We start from the raw sequence: 22,360 nt of genomic DNA on the forward strand, positions 1-22,360 counted from the left end.
CTGAGATGCTGGACAAAGGCCTATCTTTTTCATCTATTAAAATTCATGTCTCTGCCATTTCGGCTCATTACAATACAGAGCCACCAATCTTTTCTTATCCCTTATTAAAACAGTACCTCAGAGGAACCAAAAATTTAAGGCCTCCAAGGAGATCACCAATACCTGCATGGGACCTCAACTATGTCTTGGAAAAACTCACCCTGTCTCCTTTTGAGCCAGCTGCTACTGCTGATATAAAGTTTTTATCTTGGAAAACAGCTCTGCCCCTAGCAATAACTTCTGCAAGACAAGTTTCAGAGCTACAGGCACTCATGGCTGTGGAACCTTTTATCATTGTTTTATCCAGACAGGGTCTCTCTGAGAACAAACCCAACATTTATGCCTAAGGTGGTGTCCAGTGTGGTTCTTAACCAAACTATTCACCTGCCAACTTTTTATCCAAATCCACAGAACAAGGGGGAGAGAATTCTGCATTATTTGGACATACACTGACAGCTTAGATTCTACTTGAACAAAACCAAAGTTTTCAGAAAGACAGAGCAATTACTAGTGGCATATGCTGCAGGATCACAAGGAAAGGCTATCTCAAATCAGATTATTTCAAAGTGGATAGGCCACTGCATTCATTTCTGCTACTTACACCATGGCAAGACAGTGCCTAAGGGCATTAGGCCACATTCAACGAGAGCTGCAGCCACTTCAGCAGCCTTTCTCAGGGGAGTACCAACCAATGACATTTTAGAGGCTGCTACTTGGAGTTCAGTGCACACCTTTGCAAAGCACTATCATTTGCCACTCTACTCTAAATCCAGGGCAGGCTTTGCCACTGCAGTTCTGCAGGACTTCATAGCCACTCCTAATGCTGTTTAGTTCCAGCCTCCCATCCATAGCTTTGGGACTCTACCCAAATGTAATGACTACAACAGTGAAACACAAAGAACATAGTACAGTTGTGTACACTTACCATAAATGTAGATGTTCGAGTGTATTCACTGTTGCAGTCCAGGTTACCCACTAGCCATCCCCCTTTCTTCTGATGGAACCTATCTTTCCTTCTCTGATTTATACAACCTATGTGGTGTATTTGCTTGTAGATGAAGGTAAAGTTTATATCGGTGCATGTATTTACATAAATATAAATGTTCGCTACTCTTTTAGGGGGCACCTGACATCTGGGGCAAGAAAAACTAAAGAAAATGGCATTGGCCGCATCTTTTATACCCCTGATGACCTGACGTCAGGGAAGGGGCAACAGCAGCCAATGCAGGACCCAGGACTTTGGAATTCAGGCTGACTGAGGGCAACCTGCCAGCAGGATTACCCAAATGTAATGACTGCAACAGTGAATACACTCGAACATCTACATTTATGGTAACTGTACACAACTGTACTTTAACTCTGTTCTTTTCCAGCAGGGTACACTGTGGTTACTTTGTTGAAGCTCAGCACATAACACACAGTTTAACATAACATATATATATATATTTTTACATTTGTAAGACAAGCATACAAACCATATTGCTATTCACAAAACATAGAATTATTGACAAAATTCCAGCTAACTGGGCTGGCAGCCTTCACAGGTACGGTCAGATCCATACACAGTGAGTGTCAGCAGTTATTGTCTTGCATAAATATCTGTTGGAATCATAAGATCCATACACAGAGAATGTTGCAGTTATTGTCCTGCATACATATCTGTTGGTGCCATTAGATCCATAAATAACAAATGGCTGCACTGCAGTTATTACCTTGCATGCATATCTGTCAGTACCATCAGTTCCATACCAAGAATTATCTGTAGTTGTTGGAACACATACGTATCTGTTGGTATCATCAGATCCATGCATAGTGGAATGGCTGTATTTCTTTTATTGCATACATATCTCTTAGTATGTGGAGTGTCTATAGTTGTTTTACTGCATAGATATATCTTCATATCATCAGATCCGTGCATAATGGAATTCCTGCAACTGTTGTTCTGCATACATATCTGTTGTTACCATCAGATCCATAGACATTGTAATGTCAGTAGTTGCTGTCCTGCATGCATATCCATTGGCTATACCAGACCCATAGATAGTGGAATGTCTGTAGTTGTTATCCTGCAAACATATCTCTCTGTACCATCAGATACATACATAGTAGAATGTCAGCAGTTGTTGTCCTGAATACATGTCTGTTGGTACCATCAGCTCCAGAGATAATGGAATGTCTTCAGGTTTTTCCCCTGCATACCTATCTATTCTTACCATTAGATCCATGCATAGCGACTGTTGGTACCATCAGATCCATGCATAGTGGAATGTCTATAGCTGTTTTACTGCATACATACCTCTTAGTACCATCAGGTCCTTGCATAATAAACATCTGCAGTTGTTATCCTGCATGCATGCCTGTCGGTATCATCAGAGTCATACATAATGCAATATCTGCACCTGTTGTCTTGCATACATATTCATAGATTCATAGATTGTTACCAGGCTAATGACACAGGGGGGGACTTTCTAAGCCTAGCCAAGTGTTCCTGAAAGAATAATGGTGTCCTGTATCCAAATAGAAAATTGGGGGCCAGGCATTTATAGCCTAGTTCTGTCCATAAGGGACATGGGTGCCAGGCCTGGTGTAAATTTCCTATTCCCCATCTACTGGTCTAGGTTGAGATTTAACTGGGTAATAGACAAACTAAGCTTCACATGGATGGAAAGCCTATTCCATAAGAAAGGCAGTCTCTGGGACACATCTATCTTTCCAGCATGTTCTGTTTAAGTCACAGACAAAATTCAGGTCCCTAGACCCTGTATTTCTGGTACTACTTGACTTACGAATATGTAGGAGATTCATAAGTGTGGGGTTTGGGGATGTCTTGTAAGCCAGGCCTAGATCAGCAATATATAGGAGAGTGAGTAGAGGAAAAGGCTTTGAAATGCTCTGCATAAGGCAGTCTGCATAAGGTAGGTTTGTTACACCTTGTGTTCTTTTTGTAAGGAACCTTTGTAGTCAATCTAGTTGCTGCATATACCTAGTTAAGTACATACCAAAGGGTACTCTATGACTGGTCTGATAAGGGTGAAGTACAGTGGGATAGTGATCTCTTTGGACCTAGATGCCATGCCCGTACGTATAAGTTGAACAACATAAAAAGATTTCCTCACGACTGTGGCCACATAGTGGTCGAAGGAAAGGCTAATGTCTACATGCGTACCAAGATCTCTGACCACTGGGTCAACTCCTAGGGCATATTATCAACCTGGTTGGTTATTAGCTGGGATGGTTGATGTCCCAAAGGGTACGATTACTATTTCTTAGCATTGAATTTAAGACCATGGCTTTGGCACCATTTGTTAGTCAGAGATAGACCTTCTTGATGAATGCTAGTGTCTGCAGTGGAGTCAATGATAATCCCCCAGTTTGTAGTCATCTGCAAACTTAATCAGCCATAAACCTTCAGCATTTGCTTTATTTTCAGAGAAATGAATGCCAAAAAGGAGCAGGCCCAGTACCGAGCCCTAGGGGACTCTGCTAGTGAATGGGCTATTGGTGGAGGTGGCCTCACCTATTTTGACCCCTTGGGTCCTGTCACTGAGCCAGCTGGCTATCCAGCAGGTGATAAAAGGATTTCTGCCTAATTAGTGAGCTTGTCTATAATGTTTATACCATTACATCCATATATAGTGGAATATCTGTAGTTGTTTTACTGCATACGTACCTGTTGGTACTATCAGATCCATACATAGTGGAATGTTTGCAGTTGTTGCCCTGCATACATTTCTGTTGAAATGTGGACTTAAACTAAAAGATGAATGGATGAAAATGGTAGCTCAAAATACTGCACTGTATAAAATAGTTCACAAAATGTATACACAAATTACAAGAGTTTGACAAGTGCAAGATTTGTTATGCAGAACTAGAAACATATATGACTCATGTCTGGTTGGGTTATTTGTATATTTGAGGTTTTGTGCACTGAAAGACACAAAGATGCAGTAAGACTGTTACAAAAGAGGTTTTGCAATCATTACATTATATAGATAGCTGAAAAACACTGGGAACATGACTGACACAGAGTTACTGAAAATAAAGTAATAATGATCACAAGAACTAAAACCAACCCATCTGTTAGGAAACCAGAAAAAGAATGCCAGATATTGTAGCTGAAGAAAAAAAAGCAAAAGTAGTAACTTCTGGGACAGCCTCACTTATCGGCTATAGCCTTCTGTGTACTGCAAAACACAAAATTGTAAAAAAAGAAGACATTTAAGCAGTAGCTATGACAATATGAAACAAGTACACCCAGATAGTTCCAGTTCTACAGGGTCAATAAAAAATTCTAAGCATATGTAAATAAGCCATAAATGCAGGTAACTGTAAAGAAAGAGGCAGTTTTGACTACAGTGATAGTGCTGAGAATAGCCATTTGTCAAACACCAAAGACTGAAATTGTACTGGTTCAAAAACATTAATTAGGGTCTGATATAGGAATGATATTCATTCTGGATGTGGCATTAAAATCTTAGACAGCTGGAGTAATAAAAACTAAAAAACATCTGAGCAAGGATAATTTCCTTATTTTAATGTAGCCTGCCTAAAAATTGCCTTTCATTAAAATACCGCATGTTCTTGTTGATTGAATTAAAGACCATCAGTCACTTGATGTTTTGCATTAGACTATAAATACTGGAATTTACCACATCAGTCTTAAGTTTCAGAGTATACCCTGGTTACTGCAGTGTGCATTCTTTCATGGCTGCAGAAGTACTGCATGTGACAGCATACTTCTACATTGACAGTGCAGGGTGACAGGAGTGATATTATCAGAATCTGGCCAATCTCAGGCTGTAATAAATGCTGTGTACACCTGTAGAGTCTGATGAAAACATCAGTGAACATTACCCAGGTCCAAATAGGGATACTGAATGCACAAAAGGGCACTGAACAAGAGCAGCATTGTTGAAGCCATCTGAAGAGGCGCCATAAATGAGACATCTGCATGCATAGGGAGGAAGTATAGTTTCATAGGTTCATGCATACTTCCTAAGCCTTGAGGAGCTATAGATGCTTAGCCTTGCATTCCATTTAAATGTTTAACCCTTTTAATGTCGGTATAAATAACTCAGAGCTGGCAAAACATGTACATGTCGTCCATATCTATAAAAGACAGGGATGTTAAACTACGGGTGAATTTGCATTTTCCAATCCATTTGTCCAGAATACATTTGAGTACAGTAAAGGAAATACTTTGTTTTATATGTAGAGGAATATGATTTCAAAGTAGCAGTACTCTCTGTGATACATATTTTTATAACTCAGTCATGTTCTGTTTATGCTGTAGAAGGGATTAAGATCTCTTGAGCTAGAGTTTATGCCACCATTGGGCTTGCAGATGTGCATAAGATCTGAGATGATAGATGGGGTCTGCTGAGGCAGAGATTACACCTTAACAGCTTCAATGATACCAAGAAGAGGGACAAGGCTCTAAGATGGTCAGTATAGCTTTTATGATTTAGGCCTTTGTTGCTCCTGCTAAGAAAGCATTGTGGTCTTTCAAGTTGTGTTTGGACAGGTACATAACCTAAAGGTGCATTATAGTCAATGATGTACCTAATAAGTGTCAATACAGGGGAATGATCACATCCCAGGTCTTAGATGCCACATCCTTACTAATAAGCTGCTGAGTGATAAAGGACTTTCTACAATAGTGGATACATGGCGATCTAAGAATGGCTTCTTGTCTACATAGGTTCCCAGATCACTAATTACTGGATTGATTTTCAGGAGTGTGTTGTCAATGTGATAATTAAAGTGAATGTCATGTTTGTTGAAGGAGTCTGTTATATATTTTTTCTCATTTAGTTTTAGTCCATGGTTATGACACTAGCTATTTGTTTGGGAAAGGGCATCTTGGAGGATCTTGGCGATTTTAAGATGGCACTATGGTACGCTGCATCATCATTATGTTAAGCTACTGAAAAATTAAATTAAACTTGGCACATGGCTGATAGGATTGTGTGTCACAGGTACTTGCTGTCTAGCCCATGGCATTTGTCTGCACTGTCAGTGAACTGATACACTTGTAAGGATATATTTTACTGCAGTTGATGCATTGCACTCCTTCTGATGAAAAGTATCATTGCAGTTGCTACAGCACTAACCCACCAGCTTCCACACCACATGATGCACTACCTGCCATCCTATACAATGAAAAAGGACATCTTGAGCTAACTTTAAAGTTCCTTATAGTGAATCACTTTGTGTATAGGGTTGGGGGCTCCTAAGCCTACTGAAACATTATATCTCTGTTAACGTTCATGTCTCTTGTGACCTCACTTAAAAAAACTAAGTTTAGCACAAAGCTCGTACAGTGCAACATTATTGTAAGCATTCTCTTTTTCCATTCAGACAATGCTTAAAACAGAGCCTATTAAATCTTTTAATCCAAGGAAATAAAATATCATTCTGTTATATTGAGGTACAATGTAGATAATCTTATAATCATGGAACTCTGAAAGGCCACCCTGCATGGTCTAAAATGATGGTATTCAAAAATAATTTGTGTATTTGTACTTTATGCACAACTTTAATTAAACGTATCTCTCAGAGATATCCTTGCCAAGTATACTTTAGTACTCTTTAAACAAATTAACCATTTCTTAAACTTGCATTTTTTTCCACTGAAACTATATCCTTAGCATGTGTGTTATTTTGCCAAAACAAGACTTAGAACTGACCAAAATATTTGTAGACTATGATGATAATTTACTTTTTGGCGGTACCAATAAAATTTCAAATTAAATTTCAGTTAGTTTTTTTATTAAAAGTCCAAGTCCGTATTGTTGTTATATGTCATTTTTTTTGGCATTGTTTTTGGAAAATTTTGAAACCTTCACAGAAGAGCAAATCCATCATCTGCATTTCTAACTGTTTTTCGTTTTGCATGTGATGCCAGTTCATCCATATCTCATTTTAATTGTGACAGATTCTCTTACCTGTAATGATTCTATTTTCAAGTACGCAATAATACATTACTTTAATTTTATCAAAAGCTTCCCCGTCTCAGAACTAAGAATGACCACAAATTAGGAAATACAACTTGCACTTCTTATCATTAATTGTTTTATTGTTATTTAATTATTTAGCTGTTTGTAATCACTACCCTTTTTCAAATGCTCCCAGTAGAGCTTAAAATGACCCTGAATCTCTGAGAAATGCTGTGTTTATATAAAAAATTCCAAAACAAAACTTTAAAAGATTATTATAAATAAGCCAATTGCCATCAGATAAACAACTTTTATTTCAAGATTAAACACATGCACTCATTCTGTGAAGCTAAGCCAACACTTTAATTTATAATTAAGAGGTACAATGATGTGAATTTTAAATGGTTTGTAAGCTATCATTTTGTGAAATAAGATCTATACCACCATGGAATCTTTCAGGGATGGCATTTATCCAGTTATTCATAACTGTATTAATATATCTCAGCTCTTTATCATATCTTATATGGGTAATAAAAAATGCAATTATACTATTAATGTTTCTTAGTAACACAATAACATCTTACAGAAGAGTTCTAAGTCCTAACCTTTATAAAATATGAACACCATCTAAGGAGCATGGTGTACTTATTTTTTAATAATTTATATTTCCTATTTTTTCACTAGCATACACTTTTTGAAAATGTCTGTAAACTCTGCACAGCTAAAGTGGTTGAATGCTGATTCACTGGGTTTCACTTCCACACGGCAACATAATTAGAAGTTAATGCTCCTGGATCACCTTTAAAAACTGATACCAATATAGTTGTCTCGTATTAATAAATGAAAAATAAATAAGATTCTTCCTTTATTGTGGCAGCTTGACGTTTGTTCTAGATTCAAGTTACAGCATAAAAATCAGATCAGTCAATCTTTAAAATACAAATTCCTAGTCCTAATCTAAACATGCATTAAGAAAACAGCTTACAGTAATGTACAGAATGTTTGCAAACAGTAAAGCGCCAACATATCAGAAGAGATCAGCACAACAGCAAAGTATTCACATGGAAAGCTTTAAGATGCCATTGTGCCCTGCAGTCATACAGCAAGAAGATCTGAGTCTGAGCTTATAATTGCTATCTGCAAAATGTGATTCTTTGAGCTTTTAGGCTACCTGTAGTAATAAATATTTGTGCCTAGTAGTCACTATCACAGTAAGAATTCCATGCCAAGTATCTTTCACTTTCTGTCTCTGTTTCTACACAGTTTCTTTAGCATCATTAAGGTTTTATTGAAAAAAAACCCCACAGAAATGGGCTATATTTTGCCAGAAAAACAGCCCATGGAAAAATGGCAGTGCACATCAAAGTTAAAGGCATCACAGCAACAATCAGCACAAGTGTACAGGCATTTTTTTTTAACTTGACAGTCTTACAGATGGTACCCTTTGATAAGTCCATCAAACCAAAAGAGTACCCATTTAAATGTCATGACCTACTTCAGTGAGTCTGGATGGCAGAAAAAATGGACTTTCATATGCTAGGTCTGAAGACTATTTCCTTTTTCTTCAAAGAAAAAAAAAACAAGCAAACTCAGGAACACCAAAGGCCCAAGGTGATGGGTCAACAAACAGTATATAAAACATAACAGAAAACCTCCTTGGACCACCACAGGAAATGGTATATATCTTTATTAAAACAATAATAAAAGGAATAAAAGAATAACTGCTTTCAGGCTTTCGCCCTTCATCAGATTATATCAATTTATTCTTTAAAGCACATTATATATGCATCACAGCCAATAGAAATCCTTTAAACAGTCCACACATCTCTCTCTCTCGTTCATTAAAATTACCATAGCGGCAGTTAGCCAATGAATTCCGAATTTTCAGTCTACACCTTCTCAAGCTCGGTTTAGTTGGTAGGACGCCATTCAGTCCAGGAAAATGATCAGCACGTAAATCATCAATCCATATTGTTTCAATATATTCAGTACAGTGCACTATGTTGCCCCCTCTGCAATCTTCCTTTAACAGTTGTAGTACCATAAAATTAAAGCTATGTCCAGGATTATACATGACATGCTGTGCAGTTGCACTTTGTTTCACTCCCTGTTTAATATCATTAATATGTTGCAGGATGCGTTGTTTTAGCAACCTATTAGTCTTGCCTACATAAAATCCTGTACAATTGGCATCTAAGAAACATTTCCAGATGTAAGCACATTCATATAAATAATGAGCACTGCATGCAGCAGTGCCATTTTGAGAGAACAGCCAGAGTGTTAACATGTATGAGTCCTATAGTCAGTCTGTTTATAAGTTTAAGTTACAAAACCTAATTTCTGATGTGGTTGTGTGTAATAAAGCTGCTTGAACTGAACCCATGAACGTCCATCTGTTTTATCCTGACCAGACAAGCGACATGATGTCAGAACTGGGATTAAGAGAACAGCTTCTTCAAGCCATTACATGCAGAGTTCAAGGTGAAGGCAGATTGAGCTGATTGAGTGAAACAGAGCTCAGACAAACAAAAAAGGGCCAGAAATGAACTTAAGGTAAAGAAAACTGCCCAAATGTTTTATCTAGCCAAGAAAATGAAACGGCATATTTATGAGGCACAAAACATATTATTAATTAAACGAGTAGCACAAAACACATTATTAATCAAACGAAAGACAAAAAACGCATTACTAATTAAACAAAATGTTCAAAACCATTTTATATGATAAAACCAGCAGAGATATTCATATGGGGCTCAGAATTACCTTTGGCTTGCATAACAAGTTTTTTTTTAATTAAAACAGGCACAGAAAAGTATAACGAGCATGAAAACAGATTAAAGGGGCATAAGAAATACAACAAAAGGGAAAATAAGCTTAAAGATCAAGGAGACTGCATGTTTTTTAGTAAAAGACTATGTTTGGGCACTACTATTTTACATTGACCAAAGCCATTCAAAGAATAACTAGAGTTGTTTGAAGTATCTCAAAGTGTGCAAAGTGTTTGCAGAGTGTGTGCTTTATTATGATGCAGTTATTTCAAAGAATTTGCTGTATGCAAAGTACAGTTATATTGCAAAGTACAGTAAAAGTAGTAATTTCAAAAAGTTTATTGTGCTGTGTGCATTTATTCGCAGAGTGCTGCCATTTCAAAGTGTTTCTTACAGTGTGCAGAGTTATTTTGCAAAAGTACAGCCATTTTGAAAGATTCCTGTGCTGTGTACAGTTTATTTGCAAAGTGCATTCATCTTGAAGTGTTTCTTACTCTGAGCTTTTTCTGCTGTGCACAGTTTATTTGCAAAGTACAGTCATTTTGAAGTATTTCTTACACTGATGAGTGGTTTCATAAAATACAGATATTTCAAAGTGTTCTTGTGCTACGGAAACTTATTTGGCAAAGAGCAGTGATTTCACAGAGTTTCTTGTAAAACTGGGCATAATTACAGGTATTGGCATAAAGTTCTGACATATATATTTTTATGTGTGTATGTTCATACATAATTTCAAGCACCTTCACTACTGTGTGTTGATATGGCTGAGGCATTTCACAGAACTTGTCTACTTGTGTTTGATCATAATATAACAGAGAATTGTAGAGTATTCAAGCAGGAATATGATAGTTTCATACAGGCAGCTTTTTCTGACAAAGATGCATATACTAGGGCATTTATTTTGCTTAAAATAGCTGGGTCAGAGGCTATTGAAAGAGTGCATTCATTGGTGTATGCACCAGATGTATATACAGGAGAGGGGGAAAACCATCATATTGTGGTACCGGCTGAATCAAGGAGGACCCTGAGTGCTTAAAACATAAATTTAGAGAAATGTGCAACCCCCAGACAAATGTTACATTAGGAAGACACTTATTTTATTCACAAGACCAAAAGCCAGGTGAAACATTTGCAGCTCATATCACTGACCTGAGAAATAAGGCTAAAATGTGCAGATATGGTGACTTGAAAGATGAGTTAATAAAGGACAGGCATGCATGTGGTGGTAATAATGCTGCAGTGAGAAAGATTTTGCTTTTTGACAGGGATTTAATGTTAAGCAAAGCCATAGAGATTTGTCAAGTCCTTGAGCTCACAAAAAGGCACACAAGTGTGCTTGCAAGTGATAAGAGCATGGTTTCAACAACCTCTATAGCAAACATAGACAGTATACAACACATGGGAAGCAGAAACAGGCCTAAGTACATGGCAGCTGCAAACTCTGCAGGTCTTCCAGAGAAACCTGGTAGCTTTCTAGCAAGTTCCAAGACTAGCTCAGTAAAAATGGCATGTTCAGTGCAGTATAAGAGTAAGTCAGCAAAACCCAAGTCAAGTCTTATTGTTAACTGTCATAATTGTGGAGTTAATTGTGAGTCTAAAAGAGAGAAGTGCTTAGCATTTGTTCAACAATGCCACAAGTGTAAAAAATGGAACCATTTTCAAAAGTTCTGTAAATCAAGCAAGCCTCATTCAGTTATTATGAAAGGTCACTCAAAAAGCAAGTTGATCATGTAGAGAGCTGCAACCCTACTTTCTATGTTGATGGTGTATCAGTGGTTGGTGAAAAGGTTAATGCAGTAGATTTATTGGCAAAGAATGAAGTATTTCTCTGTCCTGATCAATGGTAAGCCCACAGATCTCAAAGTAGACACTGGTTCTAAGTGTAATGTGATGTCAGCAGAAACATTTGCTAAAATGAGAGCTGGTGAGCAACTTAATTTGGCAAATTGTGCAAAGCTTGTTGCTTATGGAGGTGAAGAGAATCAAACCGAAAGCTCAGTAGTGCTTTCATGTTATTTGGCTCGGAGCAGTTACAGCTTGCAATTTTATGTAGTCTGAAGACCTTTGCAGTCATTAAGTCTCAGAGACAGTTTGAGAATGAAACTGCCTTCTTTTACCAAAGAAGTACATCATATAAGCACATGTCCCAGATTCAGCATTGCTGATGCTATTTTCTCAGAGTATGCTGATGTTTTAGGCAAACTTCCAGTTGTATACTCCATGAGAGTAGACCCAGATGTCAGTCCAGTGGCCAGACCAGCAAGAAGAGTTCCGATAGCTATGCAGGACAAAGTCAAGGTCCAGTTAGACAAAATGGTGCAGCAAGGTGTGATTTCTCCAGTCCTTGAATACTGCCATTTCATATATGGACTATTTCCCAAAGAAGAAGGATGTTGATCAGGGTGTGTGTGTGTACCTTTAAGAAGCATTTTAAGATGTATGCACATGCATATAAATAGTGAGCACATGTAGGCTGCAGTGCCATTTTGAAAGAACAGCCAGAGTGTTAACATGTATGAGTGTGGTAGTCAGTCTGTTTATAAGTTTATTTAAGTTTGAGTTACAAAGCCTCATTTCTGTGTGTTTGTGTGTAATAAAATTGCTTGAACTGAACCCACAAATATTCATCTGTTTTATCCTGACCAGACGAGCGACATGGACCCATAGGAATTTAGTGCTATTTACTCTCTCTATTGTGGCGCCACTGATGATGATAGGGGTGTGTGGCTTATTATCCTAACATTTGGCACTAAGTTCCTGTCAATGCACCAATGAACAAGTTGGGTCACAACTTCACAGAGACAAAATTCCATGAACTATTCTAGCCAGTTATAGGTCACTCTCCAGGTCACAAGCTCACAATGCATACTTGGACATACTGTAGACACTTACCATCCAACCCAAAACTCTACTCATGGGAGATTTTAATTATCTGTCTATAGACTGGGAATACTACACAGCCTCAAAATGACAGGCGCAGAGATTCCTGGACTTCGTAAATACAAATACCCTTGACTAAATAGTGAATACCCTCTCTAGAGGCTCCAACATACTGGACCTTGTACTTACAAATATGGGAGAACACTGTACCACCCCCTGATGTCTCATCCTCTCTCTTAAGGTCTGACTATAAAGCTGTCTTCTTCAAAATCAAAATCAAATCTGTAATCCTATTAAAACAAGTAACAGTAAAGTAATATTTCAAGGCAAATTACCTTTTATTAAGTGCTAGATTGTCAAAATGCAATGTCCCTCCAAACCCAGAAAACACAGTAGCCTATGCTAAATTGTTCTCAGAAACTCTGTACAACCATGTCAATGGCTGTATAGAGACTGATGTATCTACCAGTAGTAAGTACAGGACTATCTCTGAAAACAAACCACCCTGGTGGCATCCCAAATTAAACAGGATGCACAACCAAAGGAAAAAATATGGCAAAAATCAGGAATGGTAATTTCCATAAAAATAGAAACTCTCTCATCAAAGCAGATAAGTGACTAATAGAGCAAAATAGGTCAAGCAGAGGCAACTTTGAGGTTAAGTTATCTTACCAGGTGAAGGATAACAATAAGGCCTTCTAAAGCTATGTCAGAAACCTCAGGCAGCACACAGCAGTGTGATAAGCTGGTGGTTAATGGTGCCACATTCACTGAGTCTGATGATATAGCAAACCTGTTAGTGGGCAAATTCAGTTTCAACTTTACCCTCTCCCCCACATCTCCAACCAATCCCTCAGAAGTACCCTCAAACATAACATCTCCATCAATAACTGGGAAGCATGTCCTGGCTACACTAACTAAAGCCAATAACATGGCCTCAGTGGGCCCTGATAACATCCCAAGATGCCTCATGAATAGTGCAAAGTATGACTTATCAGGACCCCTGGAGTCATTATTTAACTATAGTCTTAAAACAAGCTTTGTGCCACATGAATGGGGGACTGTAATGGTCATCACCTTTCATAAGGGAGGACCTTCAACATTTTCTGGAAAATACATATCCATTAGTCTGACTAGTCTTTATTTGCAAAACCAAGGAAATAATTATCATGGAAATTATCAAGAAGGACATAGGAGACCTCCAGACACTGGATCAATCCCAGTTTGGTTTTTTCAAAGGAAGGTTATGCTAACTGAATCTAGTGGACATCTTTGAAAAGGTTACTAAGGCAATGGTTGAAGGGAAAATGGTGCATTCTGCCTAACTAGATCTGACTAAAGCATTTGATACAATACCCCAATCAGGTTTATATCACATCATCAAAAGAGTAAAATATTGAATCACCTAACATCGAACTGAATTCCTCGAACCGTAAAACATTGAAATGGAAAAGAAAAAAAACATGTGGAGTGTAGATCAAAAACAAATTGCTCCATGCAGGTAGGACCCTGCACTTCATTACCTGCCACTTAAATATACCACTTTGGAGATCTCACTTCAGTGCACTACAGTGCGGAAACGGAAGATTTCCATTTCATACACTGCAGCGTGATCTCGGAGTTGGTATATTTAAGTTGAGGGGGGTGTGGGGGCGCAGTCCCTCATGTGAGGGGTGCAGCGGGCTTGCCTCCATGCCTACACCCTTAATGTTTTATGTCCTCATCATTTCAATGTTTTCATGGTTCGATGTATTCAGTTCGATGTTACTTGAGTCGATGTTTTCATCTTTCGATGATGTGATATAAACCCCCATCAGGCATTGTGAACACACTTAAGGAACTAAGTATAGACCCCTTTATAACATGCTGGATAGTTAGCTGGTTCACTGATATGAACCAGGGAACTAGAATCATTGACACCACCTCTACAAAGAGGCTGGTCACCAATGGAGTTCCCAGGGCTTTGTGCTGGGCTCACTCCTCTTTGGCATCTACTTTTCGGATGTCAAGGTCAATGTCAAAGGCCATTGGCTGACCAAGTTTGCAGATAATTGCAAACTTGGAGCAGTCATTATTTATCCCCAAGATGAGAACACCCTTCAGGAAGATCTATTACAGACAAATGCTGGGTGCCAAAGCCATGGCTTAACACACAATATCAAGAAATGTATTATAGTGCCTTTTGGGAAGTCTACTACCCCAGGTAATTATGTCATCAGTAAAACACCATAAAATGTTGATTCACTAGGACGGGATGTGGAAAATCATGTAGATAGTAACCTAGCCTTTGACCAGCATGTGCCCAAGGTAGTAAGAAAATCCTTCTATGTTGCTCATCTTATAAACAAGGGCTAAGTCCAAGGAGGTCTTCTTACCACTGTATTGACCCTCAGCAGACACATCATAGAATATAATGCCCCCTTTGGTATGTGCCTGAGCAGACATATGCAAAAACTGGAACTTCTGTAAAGGTTCCTTACAAAAAAGAATACATAAAATAAACATAATGTCCTACATTGATTACATTAAAGCCTTGTCTCTTTATTTGGTCCCATACAGACTTCTGAAAAGTGATCATTGCTTGCAGCGATAATCTTTGTGCTAATAAAAAACATTTAATATTTGTGAGCTCATTTAATTTGGAATGGCAAATTAGACTTGGTTCTGACAAAAGACCTGGGTTAAATGAGCACATAAATATTAAATGTTTTGTTTTTTTATTAGCAAAATGTTATAAACAGAATGTATTGTAATTTTTCTAATTCTGAAATTGTTTATATAGGGAACATTATTATAAAAAAAAGATTATCCCTGGGATTCATGAAGCTTGCACCAGGTGCAGGCATAGCGTAGGTGGAATAACGCCAAATATGGCCGTCGAGCGATTCAGGTACGATCCAATACCACATGCACTACCGGCGTACACCAGAACTGCACAGCCCTCAGCATAGGTATGCTAATCATCCCATGCACAGTGTCACACCATGCAAATGAAGGCAGATAGTGATTCATGAAGTGGTGCAGGTGTTGCGTAAGCCCACGGAAATGTAAACCAAAAAACACGGTTTATATTTTCCTAAACAGAACATCGGAGCTATGGAAGCGGACCAGACTCATGTATTACAAAGGTAACCTATGCCAATGGCTAAATACACAGCCAATGGCATAAGAAAAGATGCACAACACCTAAAAAAACAACATTTAATGTCATGTCCACAGTAATGCACAGTACAACCGCAGGGCATGTGTGCGCAAACTGGAACATAAAGAAATATATAAAAATGTCATAAAATCGCAATTTAATACAAATCAGGTTTACACCATAATACACAATGGTAGGCATGGAACACCACAACCAAGGTGCAAGGGCTGCTAAGGGCCTGCGACAGTGTTCAGCGTGGTAACTATGAATTAGTAGTCAATGCCATGCAAATGAGGCAGATAATACTGAATCGCAAATGTCCCGCCGGATGAAGGTTGAACCATACGGTGCAGTGCTATAACACTGAGGAGTGGCTCAGAGGAGATACATGACATCAGCAGAGGGGTGTGCCACTGTAGCAGCAAGCACATTGGAGCAATGCAAATCTAGCCTGGCCATTGCTAAGCAAAGCTGCAGGACAGGGGTGGGGAGGAAGGTGTAGAATCGTTTAGTTGAGAGCACACATGGTGCCCAAAAGCGCATGTGTAAGGGGATGAAAATGTGCCTGAAACCCAGTAAGCGGATGCACGTGGCACGAACAATAGCACAAACAGGAAGGTCAGGGGAAGAAAAGAAGGAAATGCCAAAGTAGGGTAATTGGCGTACTAATGAGCAATCAACACCAATCAACTCACGGCTGCCAATCGACGGCAGCTGCCAAGTCTGCTCGCAGAAACCTGAAAAACAGGATAGGGGAGGCATCGAATGCAAAGAAAGGATAGGGGAGGCATTGGATTGCAAAGATAGGAGATCTGTCATAGCAGAGCAAAGCAAACCAACAGTAGACCTGGAATAGCACACATTACGCAAGATACGCCAGGTCTAGGAAAGTACAAATGAAAGCAGGCTGCTGGATGCATGCCAGAAAATGGTAGGTGGAATGTGCAGAAATGTAAAGGGAAGGTCAAGAGGTAATCCACGGCAGCCAAATGTAATTCAACACCAAAGGCACCACAATAGTAGTTCCGGTAGTAAAACACATAAGATACCCAGTAGCTACAATCATTCATACACACCCTATGACATCATCGGTGTTCACAGCACAATAGTATAAAGTGTGAAAGCACCCTACACACACCTGTGAATTCCCAAATACTGCACCATATGTGTAAACACACGGGGAACTTTTAAAATGTACATGTTGGGAGCTGCCATAGCTGTGATTCATCAGCATGCGTTAGAGACTGACAGTATTGTGGAGGATGATGCCAACAACCACCGCAGGCCCCGGAGGAGGAGAAGAGTGTTCAGACCAAGGGCAACCTACCAGGGGCTACATGATCTGGAGATAGTAGAGCATTACAGGGTGGACAGGGACATCTTACAGCAAACAGTGGGGCTGTGCCGGCCACGCCTGGGAACCATAAATAACAGAGGGGAACCCATCCCAGTGGACACGAAGGTATGTGTAAGCATGTGAATACTAGCCACAGGTACCTTTCAAAGGCCAACTGGAGATATAATGGGGATCTCACAGGCATCAGCATCCAGGGTACTACACCGGTTCCTGGATGCCATGTTACCACATGCCAATGAGCATATATACTTCCCCTGAACTCAGGAGGAGTTGGCTAGCAATATGCGTCACTTCCACCATGTGGCAGACTACCCAGAGGTACTGGTGCGATAGACTGCATGCACATACAAATCAAGTCACCACCCGGTGAGCATGGTAGGCGCTACATAAACCGCAAGGGATTCCACTCCATCAACTGATAGGTTGTGTGCAATGCCCAGGGCATTATCATGGATGCGTGTGCTGGCAGCCCTGGAAGCTACCATGACTCCCATATCTGGCATGCCTCACAGCTGTATCAGGTATTTGTCAGGGGGAACATCCCACATGGCCACCTTGTGGGGGATGCTGGCTATGCACTGGAGCCGTGGATAATGACTCCCATCAGAAATGCACACACACCCATGCAAGAACGCCATAATGAGGCACACGCACAAACCAGAATCATCATAGAGTGTGTGTTCGGGATGCTGAAATCACAGTTCCAGTGCTTGGACACATCTGGTGGAGCCTTGCAGTACTCTCCAGGCACGTGTGCCCACATCGTCATAGTATGTGCCATGCTACATAATATGATCCTGTGGAAACAGATGCAGCAGGGACAAAATGGTGAAGGCCCTCTTAGCCCACCGCAATTGCCAAGACCATCACAGGCACAGAGGGATTCAGACCATGAACACACTGTGCCAGCCCCAGTAGGCAGACGGAGGCATGCCCAATATGCCTACGCCTTGACAAAGAGGGAACGTATAGCACATACTTTGACAGTGTAGGCCCCTACAGACTGACACACCTCTCCACCTGCACACACAGTAAAATGGATGGTACACAAGCACGACCACCTGTAAATTGTAATGTATAGGCGGCCCACTGTGTGAATCCTACATAGGCAGCCCTCAAACATTGTACATACAACAGCTATTGGAACAAGGAATGTCAACACCTGAACAGTACATGTGCCTATCAGCATATGGTGGTGCTGTGTGTATATGTTCCCAGGTACATCGGTAGGTACACGGCCAATTGTCAGAGGCCATACACCAAATGGGGCAAACAGTGTCCACTGTCGCTACAACATCGAGCAACCAACTGTCGCGTAGAGGAGCAGAGGCAATCGTGGGAGCACATGTGTGTAAGCACTGTTCTGCACACACTCAGCACAGAGTCCCTGCTGCGTTAATGAGGGGCTCCACATAATATAATCATGGATGTTGTGTCAAGGCATGGGGTGTACCCATGACAGGTATTTGTCACCCCAGCATGCTCCACCCACGGTCGTTTGAAGGTGTAGCACAGTATCATGTGTGGCTCACTGAGATATACATACCCAATGCCGGAGCACATCCAGTAAACATCACATGGACATACCATTAACTGGACTCATCAATATGTAAACTAATTGAGTTACCCATGTGAGTGCAGTATGGAGTAACAGCCGTAGTATACTCCACGTACAAAAAGACATAACACGTGTACAAATCCCAGATGGCCATATGTTAAATGCAGTGACTGTCGTGCATGTTCCCAGTCCCACGTCCTGCGAGGAATGTAACGTAATCCCGAAGGCACGAGTAATGCATGTCAGATGCAGGTCAGCAGATCATGTTTAGCACACGTTACCGGGAATATGCATTGCCCACTGCTGGTAAGCGATGTTTAAATATGACTATATGGATATGCGCGAAACAGGGATAGGCTACTCCGAATATCGCACAGATCATGGTCAATGATGTCCAGAACAGGTGAAACCAGCATTATTCACCCCTGTACTAATAGCGCCTGCTCTGAAGGGTAAAACAACCACTGCCAGGTGTAGAACACGCAATCATGTATCGAATCACCTAACACTATTGCTAGGCAAGATGTACCTATGGTAGGTTTGCCACCTCTTCAAATGACTAATGTGGGACACACGTCAGATGTCTGCAGGCCGACACATACACCCGGCCAGTACGAAAAGCAGAACTGCACTGTTTTGCCTAGATAAAAGCTCATTCTTGTAATGTTGACTTACTTATTCTGTTTGTTGGTTCAGATACAGATTAACTGTTTTATGCGATTATTACATCAACTATAGGAAATAAGTATGTTCTAAAATCACAGGACATTTGCCATGTTTACAAATATTTTGCAGGACACAACTGCCCAAAGAGGGACTGTCCCTCGCAGAGTGGGACAGCTGGCAACCCTGACCTACGGCAGGTGTGTAATGTGACAGTTACAGACACAAATGTGCAGAGTCCAGGAAACAGTATACACCAACAAGTACACAATGAAAGGTGTAGCTTGCCTGTCACTTTCCCTGTCAGATATATATATATATATATATATATATATATATATATATATATATATATATATATATATATATATATATATATATATATACATATATACATATATATAATACAGATAGAAAGGGCTATAGAGTGATATATGTTGATATATACGGATTCAGCGATATCTGCAAATATATATAGATAGGTCAACGACATTCATAACGCCTTGGAGGTACAAATAATTAGGATACCGCCAACTATGGAATGTGTAACATACCAACATGTGTAACCACGAGGCTGAAAGACTGAAAGAACACAGTACCGGAACAGTACAACCGCGAGTAATAGTATGATGATATGAATGGATAATTAGTCACTGCTGCCAGTGTTGCAGTCCACGTAGGTACTGTGTTCAACTGTGTTTGTGAGTGCCATAGTCTGTGTATGTGTGTGTTGAGGGTGCCGTGTGCGTCCCCGTGTGACTGTAATGTGTGTGTGTGTGTGCCCGCATCATGTGTCTGTTAGTCCCAACTCGGAGGCAGATCATTACAGTAGGTGTGGGTATAGCTAGCCATAGGCATACGGTTACCACCTGTCCCACATTAGGAGGGACAGCCCCTCCCTGGGCACGTGTGTCCTGACATAAAACATTACAAAGGGCAAATGTCCGTGATCGTAGGGCATTAATATGTCCCATATATAATGTAATAGTAGCATTAAATAGTTATGCCTGTATGTAAGAAACATGAATGTTACATGCAATATGATAAGTAGCCAAAGTCCCACAACAATAGGTATGTATTGAGGATAAAAGTATGTGCTACCCTGTGTACTGACCGTGGCTATGTGTTGGCCTGTAACACCACTGTGTGTCCCGGAAGTGTCCAACAATGGCCATATGAAAAGGTGGCAACCCATGGCAAAGAGGTTCTATTACTAACACAACCACAATGACTGCAAATATCTGGGACAGAAATACACGGGATAGCTGTCATGTAGACATATCCCTTTACATATCGCTGCAATTCCGTATGGAGGTATCAACCTCACCTGCATACTATATAGAAACCAATTAACAATGGCCCAATGTACAATCCCGTAACATAAGTCTACTAACTGATAGCTGTTTAATTAGGGATGGAGCCCACACACATATATATGGAATATGTAGAAATGCAAGCCCCACAAACCTGTATATGCTACATACACCCACCGACATCCCCCACACTAGAAACTATAGCAATACAGACTGTAATAACAGCACAAACATCCAGTCAGTCAATTACACCTGCAGAACCATCAACATACCTTGTGAGATACACAATTAAATGTGCCATGCAAAGTTGCAGCCGTTGTATAATGGAACAAATGGCGATGTTACAGATTTTGTTTGCAACAGTCTGTTAACAGACGTTGGGATGACAGGTACACCCACATGTTGAACCACATACTCTAGCTGTCACACACAATCCACGGGGGACATGAATCCAAAGTATACTTGTCTCTATGCATAGCAGTTGCAATTACACATAACAAAACACAATACAGGCCGTCTCCCCGAAGGTAGGGCAAATGGGCAACGCCCAAGTGCAGAAGTCAATTATACCCCACTGTTGCCGCGTAATTGGCAAATGGAGTAGCTGCACATCTGATATGCAAGTAATTAGTCGCTCGGAAACACCAATAGGTGGCAGGAAACCACATGTTACAGGTATCAACGTATATAAGGAAGACTTGCCAGGCATTCAAACCGTATGCTCACACAAAATACCCATGTAAGCAGTGTGAGAGAGATAGAGACGAAAGTCCGTAATGATAACAAGGTATGTAGAACACTCGGTATGTAAGTTTATGTATAGCATGTTTTGTATTAATTATCTACTGTATGTATAGCCTGGTTTGCATTAATTAAAAGTGTCCGCAATGCATAACATGGGAAAAGGTATTTATGTAGTGATGTCTTGCTGAGCATACTTAAGCTTGTAGAAACTGTGCGTCCAGCAGTGGGCCACAAGGAACACATCACAGACACCACAAGGGATGCTGCATGAGGGCTTTAAACAGAACAATTACATACAACCCGCTGTCAGTGGTAGGGTATGTCCAACAAGTACGTGCCATAGCCGGGGATAGTATATGTTGATATACTGTCACAGTAGGCATGTGTATGGGCATATAACGACAATGACATGTCTAAGGTGGTCCCGCTGTGCAAGTATGCTTTGCATTATGGGATACTATGTAAAATGTGTGTAATGTATAGTATTGTAGGTAGATATGTCAGATATTCTACACAGCATAACAGGCATATCATGCATACCAAAGGTATCGCCTATTGGCATGTACAATAACAGGATACATATGGCTTGTAGGCATGGGACATTGTAATAGCATGATAGCTAATCTAAATGGAAGGGCTAGCAAGTAACCATGCACAAAGGACATGTAATAGCTTCACAGGTTCATAGTGGGGTACTATGCAGTCTGGCAAGTCTATGTGTAAGCACAACTACAGTGTTTACACCAGTGGCACCTCTCTAGGATTGTGTCCTGTGATCAGCAGAGCCATGTGTTACCTGCACCTCTGCACAGTACAGCCACTGCAGTGATCCCTGGCGTACATGTGTCTCCCAAACACCAAGGGAGGTATCACATGAACAGTGCTACTGAGTGTCCCTGTGTGATGTACATAGGAGTCATGTTCCAAAGCATGGTGAGTGTCCGGTTTGGGAATGTAA

Source organism: Protopterus annectens, chromosome 3.part0 (genome assembly GCF_019279795.1).
Source record: "Protopterus annectens isolate FY-2018-M chromosome 3.part0, PAN1.0, whole genome shotgun sequence".
In the NCBI taxonomy this organism is placed as follows: domain Eukaryota; kingdom Metazoa; phylum Chordata; order Ceratodontiformes; family Protopteridae; genus Protopterus; species Protopterus annectens.